The sequence below is a fragment of the Limulus polyphemus genome, unplaced genomic scaffold (assembly GCF_000517525.1).
Source record: "Limulus polyphemus unplaced genomic scaffold, Limulus_polyphemus-2.1.2 Scaffold3383, whole genome shotgun sequence".
Lineage (NCBI taxonomy): Eukaryota > Metazoa > Arthropoda > Merostomata > Xiphosura > Limulidae > Limulus > Limulus polyphemus.
Window position 1 is genome coordinate 98,961 of NW_013668993.1, and position 7,757 is coordinate 106,717.

At 35.7% G+C, this 7,757-nt stretch overlaps 1 protein-coding gene across 2 annotated transcripts in view; it reads right to left on the reverse strand.

Annotated features, from left to right (window-relative positions):
- Window positions 1-7,529, reverse strand: part of LOC106469263 — a 22,926-nt gene extending 15,397 nt beyond the window's left edge. For both annotated transcript variants that reach the window (XR_002612825.1, XM_022397734.1), the window contains exon 1: window positions 7,302-7,529. The gene's annotated coding sequence lies outside the window, so the exon portion shown is untranslated. The remainder of the gene's footprint in view (window positions 1-7,301) is intronic.
- Between the last annotated feature and the right edge of the window lie 228 nt (window positions 7,530-7,757).

Here is a 7,757-nt window from a genome sequence, read left to right on the forward strand (position 1 = left end):
ATATATATATATACAAGGTGTTAATTACAGATATATATATATACAAGGTGTTAATTACAGATACATATATATATATACAAGGTGTTAATTACAGATATATATATATACAAGGTGTTAATTACAGATACATATATATATATATATATATACAAGGTGTTAATTACAGATATATGTATATAAATATTGATATATACTGTTGTAGATATAACGTTTCGAACAACGCCCTTCTTCAGGTATCTGTAACTGATCAGTATATCCATAAACATAAAAAGAGTTCAGCGACAGATACCTGAAGAAGGGCGTTACTCGAAACATTATATCTACAACAGTATATATTAATATGTATATATATATATCAGTAATTAACACCTTATTGTCTTCAGTGGTTTAACTTACAACATTTTTTTTTTAAATGTTGAAGAAGGATCATGTCTTTGTGCTAATATCTGACAAATTAATAGAAGAGGTTTTGATGAATTCTGTTTAAAATGAAGGATTTTTGAAGTTTAAATCTGAAATAACACAAAAGAATAAGTAGAAAGTCATCTGAACTTCTATTTTTCAAACATCAGCAAAGTGCTGTGAGTACTAACTACTAAGCTCAACTTTCACGGAGATTATGTTTTCGTTGTATAGACTTTCGGTCTTTTTATATTTTCGTTGTATAGACTTCCGGTCTTTTTATGTTTTCGTTGTTTCAACTTCCGGCCTATAATGGTGTTTTTCTCTTTTTTTTCACACAGGGATCTGCAGTGCTTTGTGTGAGTCCTTCCCAGTCCAGCTACGTGGGTTCGTAAGTGTTCTTCCAAAATTCATATTACACATGCGCAGAGGCCCAACAACCACAATGCAATAGAAATGATGCAACACCTGAAGAGCCATTTTGCACGAGTTGTATTATTATCCGTTTTATACGACGAATCGTCACAATTTCATCACTGTTCCCACAACCTGCAGTAGCGCGTATACAACAATTTTAACTCTCAACGATGTGACTGATCACAAAATAATTAAGTTAAGGTATCTATACTGGTAGGTAGTTGCTCTTAACCTAATAACTTGATTGCTTGCAGCTCAAAGTGCGGAAAGTATTCAGTAGATTTTTCGTGAGCTCGAACCTTGGACTTTCCTCTTGCATCTCTGCAATCTAACCATTAGTGTACACCCGCATTGTATTTGTAATACAATGGTTTTTAACAAACAATAATAAGCCGTATTTAACGTTTTAAGTTAAAAACACTGACATTTTACTATTTTGGTACGAAGTGTGAATTAACTCGCAAAACATGTTCCACCGTCGGTTTTTTATCATGTGACATGCTTCACATAAAGAGACGCATAAAACCGTGTTCAACCATCGATTTTTTAAAATTATCACGTGACACATTTCACACAAAACAACAGCCGAAATCATGGTCAAACATCGGTTTGTTACAATCTTCATATGCATGTTCAAAAAATTCGAAAATCTTTAGTTCGTTGCTATTATTAAATAACTCTTATTATCGAGAGAAAATGCAATATGTAAATTACATATCACAAAAGCAGTACCAACAATGTATCCACCTGAAATTATCACGCCTTGGTGAGCACAGCATCTTAACATTGTCTACCATGTAAATGAAACATCTCCACACCTGTCACTGACTAGACATGGGTCGGGCTAATGTTTACACGTTATAACCGCACCAATATGTATCGTAGACATTTATACAGCGTTAAATTAGCCTTCTTCAGACGTTTTACACGTCAAGGTCAGTAATCATAAGTGGCATGTGAAAAGTCTTAGAACCAAGGCCAGAGTGCAAAGAAAGGCCCTCTAGGAAAAACATCCCACCAACTCTGAACATCAAGGAAAGAAAAGAAGAGAAAATCTAGTAATTCTCAACTTCCTGTCCCAGCTGACATATCCTAGACTAGAATCAATAGTGTTGCTTTGGGAATTAGGATTTCACGTTCATGGGATCTACGAACGAAGGAAGTCAGAATGGGTTCAAAACTTCTGACCATCTGAGATATATATATATAACATAAATGGTTGTGGCAAATGAATGATTTTTCAGACGATCATCTCCTTTAGATTGAAAGGAATCAAGACATTATTCTTAGCAATACATATTTTTTTAAGACACGGAAATAAGTGTTGATATATTCTGTAGGTCTTTCTAATTGTTGGAGTGAACACAGTATAAAAGATGTTCCTAACTGTTGGGGTGAACAAAATATAAAATATATTTATATTTTTTCGAGTTAACACAGTATGAGAGTCATTTCTTATTGGAGTATAAAAGGTATTTCTAACTGTTGGAGTTAACACAGTATAAAAGGTATTTCTGTTTGTTAGAGTGAATACAGTATAAAAGGTATTTCTGTTTGTTAGAGTGAATACAGTATAAAAGGTATTTCTGTTTGTTAGAGTTAACACAGTATAGAATATATTTCTAATTGTTGGAGTTAACACAGTATACGAGTTATTTCTAACTGTTGGAGTTAACACAGTATAAAAGGTATTTCTGTTTGTTAGAGTTAACACAGTATAAAAGGTATTTATGTTTGTTAGAGTGAACACAGTATAAAAGGTATTTATGTTTGTTAGAGTTAACACAGTATAAAAGATACTTCTAATTGTTGGTGTTAACAAAGTATACGAGGTCTTTCTAATTGTTGAAGTTAACACAGTATACGAGGTCTTTCTATTTGTTAGAGTTAACACAGTATAAAAGATATTTCTAATTGTTGGAGTTAACACAGTATAAAAGGTATTTCTAATTTTTTGAAGTGAACACAGTATAAAAGGGTATTTCTGTTTGTAAGTTAACACAGTATAAGAATTATTTATAATTGGAGTTAACATAGTATAAAACGTATTTCTAATTGTCGGAGTGAATACACTATACAAGGTCTTTTCAGTTGTTGGACGTAAATTACAGTGCCATTCTTAACCAACTTGCAGCCCTAAAACAGCTCGTGTTGAAACACAACAAACCTTATAACGGGTAAATCATAGGAACTGCATCGTTTTAGCTGTTAATTAAAATGAGAGACGATTAGACTGTTTCTAGCTAAATTCTGGTGCAGGCACAGTTATCAATGTTTCCAGATGTCATTAGTTAATACTAACAATAGACAGAGTACGTTTCCATATATGTAAAACAGATTCATGTGAGAATGACTGCTTAAGGGCCTAGTATCGATCGGAAGGTTTTTAACAGCAAGGTCCGTAAGGATCTCGTATGTTTTTAAAATCTTTTTTTTTCTATCTGTAGGTCAATGCATGACTTTGTTCAGTCATACGAAAATGTAAACCAAAAATCACCACCAATCTTGTAGTTACTGCCACTTAGTGCTGCTGAAGTCCCCTTTGTTTTGTTTGTAAAGAAAATGATCATTTTTACAAAATATTGTGGTCAGTTGTTTACAGTGAATATTATAACAGTCAAAATATTAAATTTCTCAATATATGAACACTACCTGTAGCGAACAGTTGAAAAAAGAAAGTCCTAATTTGACGGTTAAAAACTCTTAACTTGGTGACAAGTAGGTTTCTGGGAGTTTTAGTTAACTTTGCACGAGTTCCTAATCAGACGTATATACCTAATATCACCTTCCTAAGAACGATGCCATGACTCCATCCATGTCCATCAGCTAATGGTAGAAAATTAAAGTTATAGAATTGTGTTGTGTTGTCAGAGAAGGTTACAAAAATATATTACACTGAAACCACGTGGAAAAGTATGTTTACAACGTCTAAAACACAAAACTAAAAGTTGCCAGAGCAACGAGCTATGTGGTTAGTTTTTAATAATGTTTATATATATAAAGACTGTAACAGAACTTTTACAAATAGGTGTTTTATTTTTCTTTCAGGTATGAAAACTACATAAATAATTCAGCTAACTGGAAACTTTAGAAAAAAACGCTTTCTTATAATTTTGCTGCCACTATTTAAATAGCAAGGGAACCCATAGACATTTTGGTCACGTGATTACTTTGTTTAACGTGCTTCATTCTCCAGTACCTACTCACTCCTCTCATGTGCTTTGCTCCCAACCCAGTAACAGTCCCTTAACCTGCTTTTCTATTCATGTGTGGACGATGGAAAATTATATCGTCCAAGACCCGAGGCTGCTGAAGCTGGTTTCTTATTGATTCTCCCCCACCAGTTACCTTTAGGGTATCGATTTTCCCGATCGAAGCTTACCTTTATTAATCTACGTAAAAAAGAAAGAGAAAAAAGTTAAAAAAAACTATGGAAATTGTGGAGAACTCATCAATGTTTTTCAATAGTTTTAAAATACTTTGTTGCTCATTAACACATTGTTCTGTAACAGCAAGAAATAAACCACAGATTAAGAAGGTTTCAAACAACTCATACCGGTTGTTTAGCATTAGCAAACTGAAGCAGACAACAAACATTCTGAACCTGGGTTGTTTAGCATCAACAGACTGAAACAGACAACAAACATTCTGAACCTGGGTTGTTTAGCATCAACAGACTGAAACAGACAACAAACATTCTGAACCTGGATTGTTTAGCATCAATAGACTGAAACAGACAACAAACATTCTGAACCTGGATTGTTTAGCACCAACAGACTGAAACAGACAACAAACATTCTGAACCTGGGTTGTTTAGTATCAACAGACAACAAACATTCTGAACCTGGGTTGTTTAGCATCAAGTAGACAACAAACACAAATAGCCTGAACCTTTCCTATACTTGTGCAACAATAATAAAGTTTTCTGCGTACTTCTAGATTTAATTCAATGTTTATGAGAAAGAAGGAAATGTTTCGATAAAGACACAAGAGAAAGATAAGGATGTAACGAGGTTGACGACCTCTAAAAGAGCTGCACAATAAATCTCCAACAAAGCGACTCGAATCAATAAAACCGAAGGTGGCTGGTAAGAACGTGTGTTAGGCACAGAATAATGAAGGGCGACGGCACCCATCTCCATCCGCCAGAGAGGAAAAGCACTTTGAGATGGTGACGTGATGCCTTTAGGTGACTCTTGTGGTGGTTTTTGAAGTGGTCTGCACACAAACTAACAACTTAAACATTCATAAACAATACTTGTCAGAAACAATATGCACAATAGTATTTTGTATGCACGTACTTTTTAAATATCTTTGTTTACTTTTGGTAGTCAAACACAATTGTTGTTTGTCATTGCTCATAGTTCACTTCTTCTATGTTAAATGACAATATAAATAACGCCTCCTCATTAACCAAAAGGACAGTAGTTAATTAAATTACTAAGCCGTGACTTCCGAGCCTAAACCAAACAAGTGACGTCTACAATACAAACTATAGTACGTGAATAAACATGACGAAATACGCGGTGGTTTGAGAGTTGTGGACAAAAAACGGAAAAAAAAGGCCGGGGATTTGAAAACTGGGCTTAGCAAGTTTTGCATTTAGAAATGTCCCAAACAGCGCGTTCATTTGTTTTGTAGCTGTCGTTGGGGATGGCTACATTGTTTTTTAGCTTTCGCTGGGGATGGCTACGCTGTTCTGTAGCTGTCATTGGGATGGCTACACTGTTCTGTAGCTATCGCTGGGGATGGCTACACTCTTTTGTAGCTATCGCTGAAGATGGCTACATTGTTTTTTAGCTTTCGCTGGGCATGGCTATGCTGTTCTATAGCTGTCATTGGGATGGCTACACTGTTCTGTATATATCGCTTTGGAAGGCTACACTGTTCTGTAGCTATCGCTGGGGATGGCTACACTGTTTTGTAGCTATCGCTGGAGATGGCTACACTGTTCTGCAGATATCGCTTGGGAAGGCTACACTGTTCTGTAGATATCGCTTGGGAAGGCTAAACTCTTCTGTAGCTATCGCTGGGGATGGCTACACTGTTTTGTAGCTATCGTTGGAGATGGCTACACTGAAAGTTTTATTTACAACGTGTGTGATATTTCATTATGGATAAGAAACATATCTTTCTGACGTTTCATTTGACGATGTAATATAGAAATGATCAGACCAGTGTTATTACATTTTCAAGCAAACCATGGGCGTCGGAACAGGGACGGCCAGGCCCTCCCACTTTCAATAAAACAGCCAGAACCCTCTTCACATCTCCCCAAAAATTCAATAGGTTTATGATTTCTCCAACTTAAATTGAGTTTTTGATCCAAAAAAGTGACTCACATAGGCTCAAAATTGAATTTGGCAGCTCGAGGTAAAGATATTAAGGTCACATAAATTGGTCCTTCAATTGCTTGTTTTCATCATTCACTTCGCTTTTTATTTCTTTTAGTTTCTGTTGGTTTCCACTACATCCAATATCTTGGCCCACACTGCATCAAAAAAGAAACAAACTAACACACGAACAGTTAAAAATTTTCCAGGGGTGTACTTTTGATGGGCCTGGCACGGTGTGGTGGTAAGGGACCTCGACTCGAAATCTAGTTACCGAATTTGCTCACCTTTCAGCCGTGAGGATGTTATAATGTGACGATCAATCCCATCTTTCGTTGTTAAAAGAGTAGTCCATGAGTTGGCGAAGAACGGTGTGTGACTACCTGTCTTCCCTATAGCCTATCACTTCTAAATTAGGAACGGTAAGAGCAGATAGTCTTCGGGCAGCCTTGCGCGAAATTCAACAAACAAGCAAACAAAACACTTTAGATAAGTTTGAGTCTTTTTGCATTTACACCCCCTTCTCCATCCCAAGGTAATTCGGCATACTTCAGCAATTAAAACATCAAGAGTTAAGCACTGCGGGCAAAGCCTGAAAGTTTCTGATCAAAATAGTGGAACAAAGTTCACAGTCGGACTCTATGAACGTATTTCGCGAGCAAAAATAAATAGGCTACTCAAACATAGGTTAAAAATGGATTTTTTAAAACTAAGTCTATGAGAGAAATGACTATACGTAGAGAAAAGTTCATAATTAGATTTTAATGTCTGAGATAAATTAGGAACAGCGTGATGACTGCACACAGTGTGCTGTGTACGAGCAAATTTGAAAACCAATGATAAACACTGTACTAACTGTCTGAAAACATTAAGGAAGAATGTAATGACAACACAAAGTTTGTCATGTCCGAACAAATCTAAAAACTACGGAATTGAAAATAGAGCTGTTATTTGTAGAAAGTTTAATCTAAAAATTGTCTACAGTTTACAAATATCATAAGACAACCCTAGGCACAGATTACGTATATCATGGGACAAACTTAACTACAGTTTACGTATATCATAGAAAAAACTAGTCACTTATAAGCATATTATAAATTATCTCAGTGTTACAAAACAATTTTTAAGAGAAAAATAATTTCGTCTTACCTTTGGTTTGCCCTAAAGCCACTGCAAAAATAAAAATATTTCTAACACATTTCCCCCGTTGTTTAGTTACCAGTCAAGAGATGTTGTAAATCTGTAACCACGGTAACGCTGTAGAATAGGAGAAGATGGAAGCTACTAAGGAGTAAGATTGCAGCTTCCTCCACGAGACGCGTGACCTCGCTCTGGCAGTCCCAACATCTAGTGACCACAGTTTGCACGTATACAGTCTTTACTGGTACCACTCAACTTGCGCTCTTGGCGTCGGTAGCCACCCCAAGGTTTAATCCAAACAGACACGCTCACTTGGGGAGGTAGGGGAGAAACGAAGTAGAGGAAAACAAGTGAGTTTCCACACACACAAAAAAAAAAAAAAACTAAAACGTTAGTAACACAGACTTAAGTTTTAAGGTTAAGTAAGTGGTTTTAGTTTTAAATAATTTAGTTCGTTAACGTTAA